The following is an 18,093-nucleotide window of genomic DNA, read 5'->3' on the forward strand; positions in this document are numbered from 1 at the left end:
GTAATTAAAAAAAATAATTCCACTATCATTCATTTTGGACACCACATTAAAACATTTTGCTACCACTGTGCCAATGATGCTGTATAAACAGAGAAAGCTCCAGAACAGGGTAACATCCGCTGATTGATCCACATGTCCCATCACCTGTCACCGAGATCACCGCTGTGTCACCCAGGAACACAGGTCATTGCCCTGTATGTCACAATCGCACACATCCCCCTCTGGGACAGTCGCAGCCTTGAAACCAATCGATTCCCAGGTGACATTTACCCATCTGCAGAGCGCCGGCCAGCAGTACAGGGGTTAATTACACACCAGCAGCAATACCTAACCTGACCTCCGGGGGTGATCTACAGACACTGGGACAGAAGCTCTCGTATGGAAACTGGTTATTCAGAAGTACAGAGCACCAGAGAGAGAATAGAAAGTACTGTTGGTTGGAGAACACTCCTCAAGTGACTCCTCTATACAGTCACTGTGAGGAGCTCTGCTATACAAGGTAATGAGAAGTACAACGTCATACACACACATACATGATCACTGAGCTCCTCCTATTACTGTCACTGTGAGGAGCTCCGCTATACAAGGTAATGAGAAGAGTAATGTAATACATACATATATACATACATACATACATGATCACTGAGCTCTTCCTATTACTGTCACTGTGAGGAACTCTGCTATACAAGGTAATGAGAAGAATAACATCATACATACATACATGATCACTGAGCTCCTCCTATTACCGTCACTGTGAGGAGCTCTGCTATAAAAGGTAATGAGAAGAATAACATCATACACACATACATGATCACTGAGCTCTTCCTATTACTGTCACTGTGAGGAGCTCTGCTATACAAGGTAATGAGAAGAATAACATCATACACACATACATGATCACTGAGCTCTTCCTATTACTGTCACTGTGAGGAGCTCTGCTGTACAAGGTAATGAGAAGAATAACATCATACATACATACATACATGATCACTGAGCTCCTCCTATTACCGTCACCGTGAGGAGCTCTGCTATACAAGGTAATGAGAAGAGTAATGTCATACACACATACATGATCACTGAGCTCTTCCTATTACCGTCACTGTGAGGAGCTCTGCTATACAAGGTAATGAGAAGAGTAATGTCATACACACATACATGATCACTGAGCTCTTCCTATTACCGTCACTGTGAGGAGCTCTGCTATACAAGGTAATGAGAAGAGTAATGTCATACATACAGACCAAGAGAAGATGTGCAGTTTGTTCATGCGAGAAAAACTGATAAAACAGGGACTGTCTCTAGAAAGCAGGGACATGTCTCTGCTATTTGATTTTCTGCTGTAAGTGGGGAGGGGAAGATATTGTGAGAGTAGTAGATGCTGGTATCTAACTCCCAGAAGCAGAACTAATGAGCAATATTTGGGGTAAACACAGGTGACAATAAAACACCAACAGACAGAGGGGCAGATGTGCTGTAAACGCTCCATGTTTGTAGTGTAAACGTGTTCTCGGCATCGGACATCTTATAGGACTGATATCACCACAAGTCATTCCTGACGGGTTCTATAACATCTGGGCTCGCACAACTGCGTCAAAGTGTCTGCGAACTCGCATCAAGATGGCGGCAGTTAAGCCCCAGCTGAACGGCGCAGTTGGGAGAACGCGCCCCTTGTAAAGTGCGATATTGGAGCACGGCTGCGCTTAGTTCTCAGTGGAACAAAAACAGGAGCGAGATTATCGAAATGGACGCAGAGGGCGAAAGAATGTGGATCACCAGCTCCGTTTGGGTCACATCCTGTAGTTTTAACGGGACAATATTTGAGCCTCCACGTCGCACTCCAATCAATGTAATAAAACCATCACATGTACAATGTAAGCCATAAACATATATAAAATAATATTTACGTCGGGGGAATTTAGACTTTAAGTTCTCTGTACAGCGCTGTGGAATTAGTGGCGCTATATAAATAGCGGATGATGATATTTACGTATGGGGGAGGAGCTTAGCACTTTTCTTGGCGCCACTTGCCTTTGAAAAGCACAAACATCTACGGTATTGTCAGGGTTTATTTTAGTAACTTTTAATATTATATTATGCAGTAAATTTTCATGTGAAAAAAAAAAAACATGAGAAATTATATTTGTATCAAATCTCTTTATACAAAACAACCTGAATTGTCGGCTTAGTGGTCCCTGAAACGGGGGCTGACACCCACTGATGCCCATCAAACTTTGGACTTGGCCGACAACTTCTATCTTAGAGAACTGACCGGTGATTCTCTCACTGTCCATCCTCCGAGTGGGTGAAGTTCCTCTCGCCACATCCCTTCTAGTTTATCAGCCTGAAACCCAGGATCTATATTTGGTGTCAGCCTCATAGAATTTCTTATCAGCGTCACAGACGGAGACTGTGAGCCCAGTATTCACACACGGATGTGTCACGCTGATTATTCTATACATTGTTACATGACAAATAGTATATATATATATATATATATATATATATATATATATATATATATATATATATATATATATATGACAGATGGTATATACATTATTACATACAATATTCTATACATAACATGACACTGTATATAATTCTATGACACAGATGGTATATACACTATATGTATCTGCCCACACCTGTTAATTATTGACTTGAGGTGTTACAATCAGACCCGTTGCCAGAGGTGTATAACATCCAGCACCAGCCATGCAGTCTCCATTTACAAACATTTGTGATACAAAATGGGTCGTTCTGAAGAGCTCAGTGACTACAGCGTTGTACTGTGATAGGATGTGTGATACTGTGATAGGATGTGCGGTACTGTGATAGGATGTGCGGTACTGTGATAGGATGTGCGGTACTGTGATAGGATGTGCGGTACTGTGATAGGATGTGCGGTACTGTGATAGGATGTGCGGTACTGTGATAGGATGGGCGGTACTGTGATAGGATGGGCGATACTGTGATAGGATGGGCGATACTGTGATAGGATGGGCGATACTGTGATAGGATGGGCGATACTGTGATAGGATGGGCGATACTGTGATAGGATGGGTGGTACTGTGATAGGATGGGTGGTACTGTGATAGGATGGGTGGTACTGTGATAGGATGGGTGATACTGTGATAGGATGTGTGGTACTGTGATAGGATGTGTGGTACTGTGATAGGATGTGTGATACTGTGATAGGATGTGTGATACTGTGATAGGATGTGTGATACTGTGATAGGATGTGTGATACTGTGATAGGATGGGTGGTACTGTGATAGGATGGGTGGTACTGTGATAGGATGGGTGGTACTGTGATAGGATGTGTGATACTGTGATAGGATGTGTGGTACTGTGATAGGATGTGTGGTACTGTGATAGGATGTGTGGTACTGTGATAGGATGTGCGGTACTGTGATAGGATGCGTGATACTGTGATAGGATGTGTGATACTGTGATAGGATGTGTGATACTGTGATAGGATGTGCGGTACTGTGATAGGATGGGTGGTACTGTGATAGGATGGGTGGTACTGTGATAGGATGGGTGATACTGTGATAGGATGTGTGGTACTGTGATAGGATGGGTGATACTGTGATAGGATGTGTGGTACTGTGATAGGATGTGTGGTACTGTGATAGGATGTGTGATACTGTGATAGGATGTGTGGTACTGTGATAGGATGTGTGATACTGTGATAGGATGTGTGATACTGTGATAGGATGTGTGATACTGTGATAGGATGTGTGGTACTGTGATAGGATGTGTGATACTGTGATAGGATGTGTGATACTGTGATAGGATGTGTGGTACTGTGATAGGATGTGTGATACTGTGATAGGATGTGTGATACTGTGATAGGATGTGTGGTACTGTGATAGGATGTGCGGTACTGTGATAGGATGGGTGATACTGTGATAGGATGGGTGATACTGTGATAGGATGTGTGGTACTGTGATAGGATGTGTGGTACTGTGATAGGATGTGTGGTACTGTGATAGGATGTGTGGTACTGTGATAGGATGTGTGGTACTGTGATAGGATGTGTGATACTGTGATAGGATGGGTGGTACTGTGATAGGATGTGTGGTACTGTGATAGGATGTGTGGTACTGTGATAGGATGTGTGATACTGTGATAGGATGTGTGATACTGTGATAGGATGTGTGATACTGTGATAGGATGTGTGGTACTGTGATAGGATGTGTGATACTGTGATAGGATGTGTGGTACTGTGATAGGATGTGTGGTACTGTGATAGGATGTGTGGTACTGTGATAGGATGTGTGGTACTGTGATAGGATGTGTGATACTGTGATAGGATGTGTGATACTGTGATAGGATGTGTGGTACTGTGATAGGATGTGTGATACTGTGATAGGATGTGTGGTACTGTGATAGGATGTGCGGTACTGTGATAGGATGTGTGGTACTGTGATAGGATGTGTGATACTGTGATAGGATGTGTGGTACTGTGATAGGATGTGTGATACTGTGATAGGATGTGTGACACTGTGATAGGATGTGTGGTACTGTGATAGGATGTGTGGTACTGTGATAGGATGTGTGGTACTGTGATAGGATGTGCGATACTGTGATAGGATGTGTGGTACTGTGATAGGATGTGCGATACTGTGATAGGATGTGTGGTACTGTGATAGGATGTGTGACACTGTGATAGGATGTGTGATACTGTGATAGGATGTGTGGTACTGTGATAGGATGTGTGGTGCTGTGATAGGATGTGTGGTACTGTGATAGGATGTGTGGTACTGTGATAGGATGTGTGATACTGTGATAGGATGTGTGATACTGTGATAGGATGTGTGGTACTGTGATAGGATGTGTGATACTGTGATAGGATGTGTGGTACTGTGATAGGATGTGTGGTGCTGTGATAGGATGTGTGGTACTGTGATAGGATGTGTGATACTGTGATAGGATGTGCGATACTGTGATAGGATGTGTGGTACTGTGATAGGATGTGTGACACTGTGATAGGATGTGTGATACTGTGATAGGATGTGTGGTACTGTGATAGGATGTGTGGTGCTGTGATAGGATGTGTGGTACTGTGATAGGATGTGTGGTACTGTGATAGGATGTGTGATACTGTGATAGGATGTGTGATACTGTGATAGATGCCACCTTTGTAATAAGACAGGTCGTGAAATTTCATCCCTGCTGGATATTTCACGGTTAACTGTAAGTGATATCATTAGAAAGTGGAAGTGTTTAGGAACAACAACAACAACAACAGACCACGTAAAATCACAGAGCGGGGTCAACGACTGCTAAGGCGCACGGTGCGTAAAAGTCGCCATCGATCTGCTGATTCCATAGCTGGAGAGTTATGAACTTCCACTGACATTAATGTAAGCACAAAAACTGTGGTTTCCATGGCCGAGCAGCTGCATGCAGCCTCACATCACCAAGACCAATGCCAAGCGTCGGATGGAGTGGTGTAAAGCACACTGACCCTGGACTGTGGAGCAGTGGAAACGTGTTCTGTGGAGTGATGGGCGAGTCTGGGTTGGCGGATGCCGGGTGAATGTTACCTGCCTGACTGCATTATGCCAGCTGTGAAGTTTGGCGGAGGAGGGATAATGGCATGGGGCTGTTTTCAGGGTTTGGGCTAGGCCCCTTATCTCCAGTGAAGGGCAATCTAAATGCTTCAAGTCATTTTGGACAATGTTATGCTTCCAACTTTGTGGCAACAGTTTGGGGAAGGCCCTTTTCTATTCCAACATGACTGTGCCCCAGTGCACAAAGCAAGGACTACAAAGACATGGTTTGATGAGTTCTGTGTGGAAGAACTTGACTGACCCGCACAGAGCCCTGACCTCAACCCCATCGTACACCTTTGGAATGAACAGGAACAGAGATTGTGAGCCAGGCCTCCTCGTCCTACATCAGTGTCTGACCTGATAAATGCTCTACAGAATGAATGGGCACAAATTCCCACAGTAACACTCCAGCATCTTGTGGAGTCTTCCAAGAAGAGTGCAATGCTCTGGACTGCATGTAACCGTACAGTAAGTGTAGGTGACGTGTATTAATAATATCTGTCAGCCGGGCCGATCCTGACATGAGGAGAGGGGGAAACTTTATCCCCCTCACCACCAAGTACGCAGCCTCCCTCCTCTACCATCCCCGTACATCTATTCTCTGTTGGAGTAACCTCGTGCCTCATACAGCGACCTCTATCACCTAAACACTAGCAGGGGGAGAATGGGAAGTGGAGTGGGGGGGCAGGATAACCCCTACTCCCTTTTTGCTCTGTGGCAGTAACTGCCCTCCTCATACAGTGACATGACCCCTAACAGTGGGGGTAGAGGGCAGATCCATGATTCCTATATCACTGCGCACTGAGGGCTTATTCACAATAAAAAGTAAATTATTCCCTGGAGAGAAATTTGAAGCTGAGTAAAGCACTACATGGGGTGCAGGCTGCACCCACATAGGGGCCACCTCTATTTTTATACTGCAATATAGATTTTAGATAGACCGCGCGCCCTCAACAGGTTCTGATTTTACATTTTTGCCCCCTGCAAGTGCAGATTTTACTCCCAGTTGCTGGATTTCGGAAGGAGGAAAGAGGAGCCTGATGCTTACTGACAGCAGGAGTGGAGGTGATCTGGGCACCAGTCCCGGCTATGTGGGGACTTCTTGTATTTAATGTCAGTTTGTAATCCCTGAACCAGCAAATCTGCCCCACGGTGGGTCTGTATAATCATCTCCAACATCTCTGGTCCCCGGCTGATAATTTAGGGTATGTAGCAGATTATCTTTGGGTAACACAGCAAATATGGCCCCTGTTTCATTGTAGATCCGCTGATTAGCGATTGGGGACATCGGGAAGATACAAATTGGGGACTCGGAGATTAAGAGCCCAGCTCTATATTTCACTGATGTAAAACTTTCTACTAAACTCACCCCCACCCCTCCCCCAGCACAGACCCCACATGGACTGAGCGTCAATGGTCCTCCATTCTGATCTCAACACCCCAATGACTCCTAATTCCCACAAGACCCCAGCTCCAATCAGTTTACTCGTAAGACTCCACTTAGTCTGAGACCCCATTAGCTGCTGGGGACCCCTCGTTTCCTGTAATGCGTATAGAGGACAGATAATACCCAGATACCTACTATACCGGGCATAGTACCATAGTGGGAGCATGAGGTGGGCTCTGCTCTGACGGGGGAAGGGGTCCGAGGAATAACTCTGAGCTGCAAGAATCTTCTCATTCCTAATAGACACAATAACAACCCCCCAGTAATGTAAGTGATGTAAGACACCATTACTCCCAGTACTGTGTAATACTGCACACATAGTACATTATACCCATCATAAATAATGTACATTCATCTAACTGCTCCCTACTCAGATGTTGTACAATACTACCACACAGTGCACCAGGTGCTATATAATACTACTACACGGTGCACCAGGTGCTATATAATACTACTACTACACGGTGCACCAGGTGCTATATAATACTACTACTACTACACGGTGCACCAGGTGCTATACAATACTACTACACAGTGCACCAGGTGCTATAGAATACTACTACTACACGGTGCACCAGGTGCTATATAATATTACTACTACACGGTGCACCAGGTGCTATATAATATTACTACTACACAGTGCACCAGGTGCTATATAATACTACTACACGGTGCACCAGGTGCTATAGAATACTACTACTACACGGTGCACCAGGTGCTATAGAATACTACTACATGGTGCACCAGGTGCTATAGAATACTACTACACGGTGCACCAGGTGCTATATAATACTACTACACAGTGCACCAGGTGCTATATAATACTACTACACAGTGCACCAGGTGCTATATAATACTACTATTACACAGTGCACCAGGTGCTATATAATACTACTATTACACAGTGCACCAGGTGCTATATAATACTACTACTACACAGTGCACCAGGTGCTATATAATACTACTACACGGTGCACCAGGTGCTATATAATACTACTACTACTACTACACGGTGCACCAGGTGCTATATAATACTACTACTACTACACAGTGCACCAGGTGCTATATAATACTACTACACAGTGCACCAGGTGCTATATAATACTACTACACAGTGCACCAGGTGCTATATAATACTACTACACGGTGCACCAGGTGCTATAGAATACTACTACTACACAGTGCACCAGGTGCTATATAATACTACTACACGGTGCACCAGGTGCTATATAATACTACTACACGGTGCACCAGGTGCTATATAATACTACTACTACTACACAGTGCACCAGGTGCTATATAATACTAGTACACGGTGCACCAGGTGCTATAGAATACTACTACTACTACACAGTGCACCAGGTGCTATATAATACTACTACACAGTGCACCAGGTGCTATATAATACTACTACTACACGGTGCACCAGGTGCTATATAATACTACTACTACTACACAGTGTACCAGGTGCTATAGAATATTACTACTACACAGTGCACCAGGTGCTATAGAATATTACTACTACTACTACACAGTGCACCAGGTGCTATATAATACTACTACTACTACACGGTGCACCAGGTGCTATAGAATACTACTACTACTACACGGTGCACCAGGTGCCATATAATACTACTACACTGTGCACCAGGTGCTATAGAATACTACTACACAGTGCACCAGGTGCTATATAATATTACTACACAGTGCACCAGGTGCTATATAATACTACTACACGGTGCACCAGGTGCTATAGAATACTAGTACTACACGGTGCACCAGGTGCTATAGAATACTACTACTACACGGTGCACCAGATGCTATATAATACTACTACACAGTGCACCAGGTGCTATATAATACTACTACACAGTGCACCAGGTGCTATATAATACTACTACACGGTGCACCAGGTGCTATAGAATACTACTACTACACAGTGCACCAGGTGCTATATAATACTACTACACGGTGCACCAGGTGCTATATAATACTACTACACGGTGCACCAGGTGCTATATAATACTACTACTACTACACAGTGCACCAGGTGCTATATAATACTAGTACACGGTGCACCAGGTGCTATAGAATACTACTACTACTACACAGTGCACCAGGTGCTATATAATACTACTACACAGTGCACCAGGTGCTATATAATACTACTACTACACGGTGCACCAGGTGCTATATAATACTACTACTACTACACAGTGTACCAGGTGCTATAGAATATTACTACTACACAGTGCACCAGGTGCTATAGAATATTACTACTACTACTACACAGTGCACCAGGTGCTATATAATACTACTACTACTACACGGTGCACCAGGTGCTATAGAATACTACTACTACTACACGGTGCACCAGGTGCCATATAATACTACTACACTGTGCACCAGGTGCTATAGAATACTACTACACAGTGCACCAGGTGCTATATAATATTACTACACAGTGCACCAGGTGCTATATAATACTACTACACGGTGCACCAGGTGCTATAGAATACTAGTACTACACGGTGCACCAGGTGCTATAGAATACTACTACTACACGGTGCACCAGATGCTATATAATACTACTACACAGTGCACCAGGTGCTATCTACTACTACACGGTGCACTATGTACTATCTACTACTACACAGTGCACCAGGTGCTATATAATACTACTACTACACGGTGCACCAGGTGCTATCTTACAATACTACACAGTGCACCAGAATAGTGACCTGGTGCTGGAAGTACATGGGAAGCGGGGGCTGTTATTGGGGACCCCTCTCTTTGTGACTCCTTTAGGTCTTATTACTGGTCACTTATCTACACTTCACCTGATATCTTCATATAACACGTGTATTTTTATCGTCTTACAGGTGTTTGTGGTGCAGATATACAAGACCCCCAAATACACAACTCTTATCCTTCCCCAGCCTGGAACCCCCAAATTCTATAATAATAACGTCCTTAATTTCTAAAGAATATAATTTTACCTGCAAATAATGTATCTTATGTTATTATGGGTTAGACAAATAGATATGTACACAAACCAAACAGCCACAATAAAAATAACAACAATATTGATATTCACACACACAATACCTGTGATCTTGGCGCCCTGTTTTCTGGGTCACAATTCACAGATGGACCCTCTAAGCGGTGATTACATTTCAGTTATATTTTGTGTGAGCGACATGATTAAAATAGGAGTTATTTTTAGATTAAAGAAAAAAAAGCAGACATAATATTTGTGGGTGAAGTGACTTCAGTTATACAGCACAGCAACAGGTAAATGACAGACACAATACTGCCCCCCTCAAGTAGCCCCCAGAGACACAGTGCTGCCCCCCACTGACACAATACTGCCCCCTCATGTAGCCCCCCCAGGCACCATGCAGCCCCCTTACCTGAGCATTCAGCCATCCCTGGAGCCCAGCACTGGGGGACAGACTAACATGTGAGGGGTTTATATATAGGTACAGGGGGGAATTGGGGTGGACATTAAACCCTCCTACAGCAACCCCCAGCAGGAGCTCTGCCAGCTCTACCCCCCTCACTCACTCCAGCAGACACAGTGATCCCAGTGACTGAAGAGGGGGCACCATGATGGGTACAGACACTGCCCCCCCCCCCCCCCCCCCACGGGGCTTCTGCATTAGTAATCCCTCTCCCCAAATCTCACACACCATTCAGTGACTGCAGACTCCCATACCTTGCACGAAGAACTTGCAATCCATCTCTTCCTGACAATCTCCAGTAGCTCAGCCCCACCCGCCCACAGGCAGCTCCTGGGAGGAATCCTCAGCCCGGCTCTGCTGTTCTGTTGTCCCAGTGACGCTATAGTTTTGTTTAGAGACAAACTGCAGGTTTATTGTGCTCCTCAATGTGCCCAAATCTCACAGGAGCTGAGCAGCGCTCCACCTGCTGTCTTTCACTGGGAGCATTGTCAGTTTACCATGTTATATGTTCATCACATCTAATGCATATTGAGTATATCCCTGTAGATGTTGATATGTGTCCCTTTCTTGCATAGAGCTCTGTTATAGGGGTGTAAGTCGGTTCCTCTGCTATAAAAGCGAATTTAGCTACAGGTTCGGAGGGGTTTCTGCAGTTACAGTGACATCTGCTGGTTCACTATGGAGTTGCAGGTACAATATGATGCACAGGTGGCAACCTGTGACTCTCCTACTGCACAACAGCAGGAAATTCACAGGTTGTGCTGAGACTTGTGGTTCCACAGCTTGTATGCTGAGACTTGTGGTCCCACAGCTTGTATGCTGAGACTTGTGGTTCCACAACTCGTATGCTGAGACTTGTGGTTCCACAGCTCGTACGCTGAGACTTGTGGTCCCACAGCTTGTATGCTGAGACTTGTGGTCCCACAGCTTGTATGCTGAGACTTGTGGTTCCACAACTCGTATGCTGAGACTTGTGGTTCCACAGCTCGTACGCTGAGACTTGTGGTCCCACAGCTTGTATGCTGAGACTTGTGGTTCCACAGCTCATACGCTGAGACTTGTGGTCCCACAGCTTGTATGCTGAGACTTGTGGTCCCACAGCTCGTACGCTGAGACTTGTGGTTCCACAGCTTGTATGCTGAGACTTGTGGTTCCACAGCTCGTACACTGAGACTTGTGGTTCCACAGCTTGTACGCTGAGACTTGTGGTTCCACAGCTTGTACGCTGAGACTTGTGGTTCCACAGCTTGTATGCTGAGACTTGTGGTTCCACAGCTTGTATGCTGAGACTTGTGGTCCCACAGCTCGTACGCTGAGACTTGTGGTTCCACAGCTTGTATGCTGAGACTTGTGGTTCCACAGCTTGTATGCTGAGACTTGTGGTCCCACAGCTTGTATGCTGAGACTTGTGGTCCCACAGCTTGTACGCTGAGACTTGTGGTCCCACAGCTTGTATGCTGAGACTTGTGGTCCCACAGCTCGTACGCTGAGACTTGTGGCATAAATGAAGGTATTAATTTTTCTCTAAGAATTATAATATTTTACTTACTTTACAAACCTCCTTAGCCACTGGCTATATATGCACATTAGAGGAGAGATGCCTCTTATCCCTGTTCATCACACACACAGGCGTACTAAGCCAACGCCTTGTTACAACCATAGATAAACCAGAGGATAGGCCAGTTATACAATATTAAATAATACACAGATTTGGCACCAGAAAAATATTACACAAAACAGCAATATTTTTATTACATTCATGTTCGTTACTCCTCTCAGACCTGACAGGTCCCTTTACAATAATGTGACCTATAAACTGTGATACACAAGGGTCCTTTAGTTCTCAGGGGCCACGGTGTTAATTTAGCACCATTTGAATTGAACGTTCCAGGCCCCAGACGGGGCTATTTCTGTTCCGCACAGATGTTGTACACTGGGATGAGGGAAACAAAACTGGTTCGTACCCAATGCATGATCTGGAGGTTTTTGCAGAAGTTAATTAAGAGATCTAGGGGTTTAGTAGCCTATTGGATTAAATATCTTCTTTTATTATAAATCCATAATGTAAGACATGTAATGTAACTTTTATACAGTTAGTGTAACTCCATTCATTATATGAAATTGATACAAAACTATGCTTTGTCCAGCCCTGGCATTGTGGTCTGTCCTGGGGTCTGGCTCTTCTCTAGGGTCCAGATCAGAGACGGATTTAGACCTCATGGTGCCCTAGGCAAGTTATTGGTTTGCCCAAGCCCCCCCCCCCCCCCCCGGGGCTCCCCCCCCCTAGCCCCCCACACGCCACCCATGAAATTTAGTGAACTCCAACCAGCCCCAGTGTTAAATCAATATAGCACCCACATTTTATAAGTAGGCCTCCCTCCAACCAGAACATTAAATTAATAGTGTTACCATTTAAAAAATAAACCTATTTCCCTCCCACAAACAGCCCCTCACACACACATAATATAAATACACTCCCCCCCCCCCACACACACACACACAGTGGCCCCTCACACACACATAATACACACAGACAATGGCCCCTCACACACACATAATACATTCAGACAATGGCCCCTCACACACACATAATACACACGCACAGTGGCCCCTCACACACACATAATACACACAGACAATGGCCCCTCACACACACATAATACACACAGACAATGGCCCCTCACACACACATAATACAAACAGACAATGGCCCCTCACACACACATAATACAAACAGACAATGGCCCCTCACACACATAATACAAACAGACAATGGCCCCTCACACACACATAATACAAACAGACAATGGCCCCTCACACACACATAATAAAACAGACAATGGCCCCTCACACACACATAATAAAACAGACAATGGCCCCTCACACACACATAATACATTCAGACAATGGCCCCTCACACACACATAATACATTCAGACAATGGCCCCTCACACACACATAATACATACAGACAATGGCCCCTCACACACACATAATACACACAGACAATGGCCCCTCACATACACATAATACACACACACACACACACACTATTAATATACTACCCTACCCCTTCCCCAACTTACCTTTTTACATCTAGGAGCTGTGCAGTCTTCTGTGCATCCCCTTCACACATGGGACGTCCCATGTGACACACATCAGTCCACACAGAGGAGGGAGGGTGGAGACCCGCCTACACAGTAGCCCCTCCCCAGTCTCGCGGAACCCAACTCGCGCCCCCCCCCCCAACCCCCCGCGGGGGGGCGGGGGGGCGCGAGTCGGGGGAGGGGCCGAATTTTTCTTTATTTTTTTTTCTTTTGTCCCCCCCCAGCTGGGCCCCCCGAGAACCGCTAGGCCCTAGGCAGGTGCCTAGGTTGCCTAGCGGTAAATCCGGCCCTGGTCCAGATAAAGTATTAAATTCCCTGCTGTTGTCAGGACAAATCAGCCCACTGTCTATCACCCTAGTGTAGGATGCTTAAGCTGACAGGGTTCACAGCCAACCAGTACAGTAGGGTGACCTAATCCTCCTTCCTGATTGGTCCATCTGTCTCCTCTCTTTTTTTCAACTCCTCCTCTTCTTCTCTGTCCTTCCTCTCTGTGTGGGTCATCTCCCGCTCCATCCAGCAGCAGAGGCGGTAGTAATGGAGTATTATGGTTGTGGTAATGGAATATTAATGTAATGTGTGAAGGAGAGTATTAATGCAATGTATTTTGCCATATTAATGTAACATGGGGATATTAATGTAATATAGTGGTGGTATTATTGTTATGTGGCTCCTGGTGGGGGCTGTTTATGTAAAGTGTGGGCTGGTGCATGCCTATTAATATTGTGGGAGTAATTAATGTAATTGAGCAGCAGGTGGGGGCTTGTAATATAATATGGTATTGATGGGGGCTTTTATCATATTCTAGGGGCTAGTAATGCAATGAGGTGTCTCTGTATTAAATGTGGATTCTAATAATTTAATGACAAGCTAGTTGAAGGGAAGGAGGCCTGTTTATTGAACATTCATCTCTGGAAATTTGTAGGGTTCTCTGAACACGAATCAAAGGTCTGGAAGGATTTGCACATCCTAATTACTGGCCACTCGAGCATGCTGGGAAATGTCATTTTCGGCACCCAAGGCTGAACTGTACGGTTCCTTACTGCCAGCAACTCCTCCTCCCAGGACGTCTCCCTCAGCTGAGTAGCTGGTCTGTGGGTTATCACATAGGTAACTTCGATTTAATGTATAACATTAAAGATCTCCAACAACAGTGTAACATGCGCTCAGGATATTGCAGCTTTGAATGGTTGGGTTTGAGCTGTAGGAAAATGTAGACAATAACTTGTCATCTGTAAAGATGGCCGCACACAGCGCTGGGGATAAGAGTCCAGTGGTCGCCGTAGCGTAATAACCCCCCCGGGGGTCCATCTTCCTGCGAGTGAGAGGTCAGAGAACACTTATCAGACTCCTATAACAACGCAGCCCACTGTGATACTCAATGAAAAGTCCAATTTATTTGTCAACGTTACCAAATAGACACAAACTTTTCAATGTAGAAAAGATATGTATTAAATATGGTACAACAACAGTACATATATATATATATATATATATATATATATATATATATATACATAAATAAATAAAACGCCAACCAATAACAAATCAATTCATTGTCAAGTGTATACTCTAAGTGGACCTGTGCTGCATGTTGTATATATATATATATGTGTAATATATATATATATATACATATATATATATATAGATATAGATATGTATATATATATATATATATATATATATATATACACACACACAAATATATATATACAAATAATGGGGGTCCCAGGGTCTGCCTGCTTGGGGGGTCAGTATTTTTCTTTTAGGGCTAATGAGGGCACTGCCTAAAATGTCCTAATTTTCCTACAGGGTATGTATGCGGTAATTTACCCCGTACCAAGGAAAACTTGCCCAGAAGTTGGTCAACACAAGTAACAGCCCAGAAACATCGCTCATCCTTGTTTTACTTACTTTCACCTTCCTATGGCAGCACATCCCTATGGCGGTCCTCGCAGTGGCCCCTTCTCTCCTCATGGGCCCTCACCCAGAGTCTTCCTCACTTGTCTCCGCTGCAGAAGCTGGAACAGAAGACATCACAATATTCGTCCCGGACTGTATCTCATCCTCAGAAATACATCCACTCCCCCCCCCCCCCCCCCGCGGTCCTCTCGACCCCCAACACCCTCAGCTTGTCCAGAATCCAACACCCAGCAACACATCATTTGGAGCCTGACGGACAAAGTTCACAATATAAAATACACTTCATGAGTCACTCCAGGAAGAGTCCTCTCTGGGCAGTTTATAATTAGACGCAGGACATATTAAATTATCCATTATTATATGGAGCAGTTTGCCTGGTTACCCATATACCCAGGACTCAAAGGATAACTCAACCATGGAGAGGACTCCCCAATCACATATGCCCCCCCCCCCCTTGTATAGAAAATAGGGGGCTCTTGAGGTTGGTGGGCTCCATGACTTATGAAGTTCCCAGGACCACCTGGCCCAATGCTGGGGACGTCTAAATCAGTATAAATGGAAATATGAGGCCTTCCAGTACAAAATGCTCCGTTCTATTTGCCAAAGGTGCTAGCACTTCATCAGCTGCTAGACTGAGAGGACACAAGATATAAAAATAAACCAAGTAACATCTTGGGTCAAAATCCATTAAACCAAAGTTATAGGTTGGTATAGAAAATAAATATTAATACCATTCACAAATATATGTTAAGACGGTTTACACACTTTCTGAAAGCTATTGGACGTCTCAGAAAACTGTATGCTCCTGAGTCCAAATGTGATAACAGAGGACAATAGCTTTCACTATACTCGCATTTATGTTTGCAAGTTTAATCTTTCCTGATACCTTGGTACGGGGTAAATTACCTGATCTTTCAGTTGATTGCTAAATTATTAGAAAAGTGACAATTGAAGCTACTAATTATCCTGCAGACATAATGATTTGGAGCCTTCATCTAAAAAACATTATTTTAAGAAATTATGTCCAAATATCTGAGATTACTGATATTTAATTACTGATTAATGATTGTTCTAGTTGAATCATCTGATTACATCAGATGACCCAAATATTCCAACATCACAGCTCAATCTCTGAACGATTCTCTCAGATAATTATTATTATCTTCTGACCTCCCCTGGTCACAGTTCCCCAACTTCTGTTATAGTTAAAGCTGGGTACACACTACAGAAATTTCAACCAACTTTTTATGCAGAGCGATTTTACATGTGACCGATGGTCCGATCGCTCGGTCCATGGACTGCATACACACTAGTCTTGTTTAGGACGATAAAGGGAAGAGCGGACGTCCCTTTAGCGACTTTTTACAGCCATGTTGTCGTGAGCAATGACTGTAATTTCGTACTCACTGTTGTGGATCGGTCGGAAGTTTAAACACACTACACAGCGGAAACGAGATTGGACCGAAAATATTAAACGGTACGACCAACCAAATGAGGCGACAATCGTCCATTTGGGCAGACTTTCCACCATCGTGTCACTGCACACACTGACCCGACTTATGAACGAGCGGTCGTATGTCGGCTGATTGAGCCGATCATTGGACGAAAACCGTGTAGTGTGTACCCAGCTTTAGAAAGATTGAGGAACAATTACACAGATAGAAAACTACATGAACAATGAATTTCTGGACTATTAGGTCCCAGAGAGGAGCAGCTTCCAGTCTGACATTCCTCACAGGTCTCTCCTGGTCCTGAAGGGTTACACAACAGTAATTTAGACAATCAAGTGATACAACAATGTGTGCAGCCAACACACACACACAGGGGCAGAGTGCTCCCATATATGGTTATATGTGGGACATGACATATTTCGGAGAGGAATGTATTTGGGTAATTATTTATAAACATGCAGGCGATTGCTCAACTCGCTTTAGAAGCCGGGAACTGGCAGCCAAAATAAGACGTCAGCCAAGAAAAAGCGACTGTGTCTATTATGTCTGATAAGAGATTCCACGGCCACCGTGTTGGGGACAGAGCCGGAGAGTCGGAGAGGAATTCCCAGTTTATGTTCCCTACATACTGTAACATGTTAACACGTGTTCTGGTGGTGGGTGAGGAATGTGCATGTGGCCGATATAGATCTAATGAACAGGAGCTGCCATGTATTTAGGGATATATTTACTAAACTGCGGGTTTGAAAAAGTGGAGATGTTGCCTATAGCAACCAACCAGATTCCAGTTATCATTTATTTAGTACATTCTACAAAATGACAGCTAGAATATGATTGGTTGCTATAGGCAACATCTCCACTTTTTCAAACCCGCAGTTTAGTAAATATACCCCCAAGTGTCATCCGATGGGATCCAGACAGAACTAATTATATTCAGGATCAACATTCAGCTGTAACATTAATCTGTGTGAGACCCATTCTCCTGACTGGTCCTACGCGGTGTCAGAGATCATATCTATCTATCTATCTATCTATCTGTCTGTCTGTCTATCTATCTATCTATCTGTCTGTCTATCTATCTATCTATCTATCTATCTATCTATCTATCTATCTATCTATCTGTCTGTCTGTCTATCT

The 18,093-nt window shown here is 44.2% G+C and overlaps 1 protein-coding gene across 3 annotated transcripts in view; it reads right to left on the reverse strand.

Annotated features, from left to right (window-relative positions):
• The window catches only part of MYLK (myosin light chain kinase), a 148,981-nt gene extending 138,153 nt beyond the window's left edge, over nt 1–10,828 (reverse strand). For 2 of the 3 annotated variants that reach the window (XM_075181182.1, XM_075181180.1), the window contains exon 1: nt 10,730–10,828. The gene's annotated coding sequence lies outside the window, so the exon portion shown is untranslated. Of the gene's footprint in view, nt 1–10,424; nt 10,440–10,729 lie in introns of those variants that run through there. The other variant, XM_075181181.1, reaches the window with a different exon arrangement.
• Nucleotides 10,829–18,093: the final 7,265 nt, after the last annotated feature.

The sequence above is a fragment of the Mixophyes fleayi genome, chromosome 7 (genome assembly GCF_038048845.1).
Source record: "Mixophyes fleayi isolate aMixFle1 chromosome 7, aMixFle1.hap1, whole genome shotgun sequence".
Lineage (NCBI taxonomy): Eukaryota > Metazoa > Chordata > Amphibia > Anura > Limnodynastidae > Mixophyes > Mixophyes fleayi.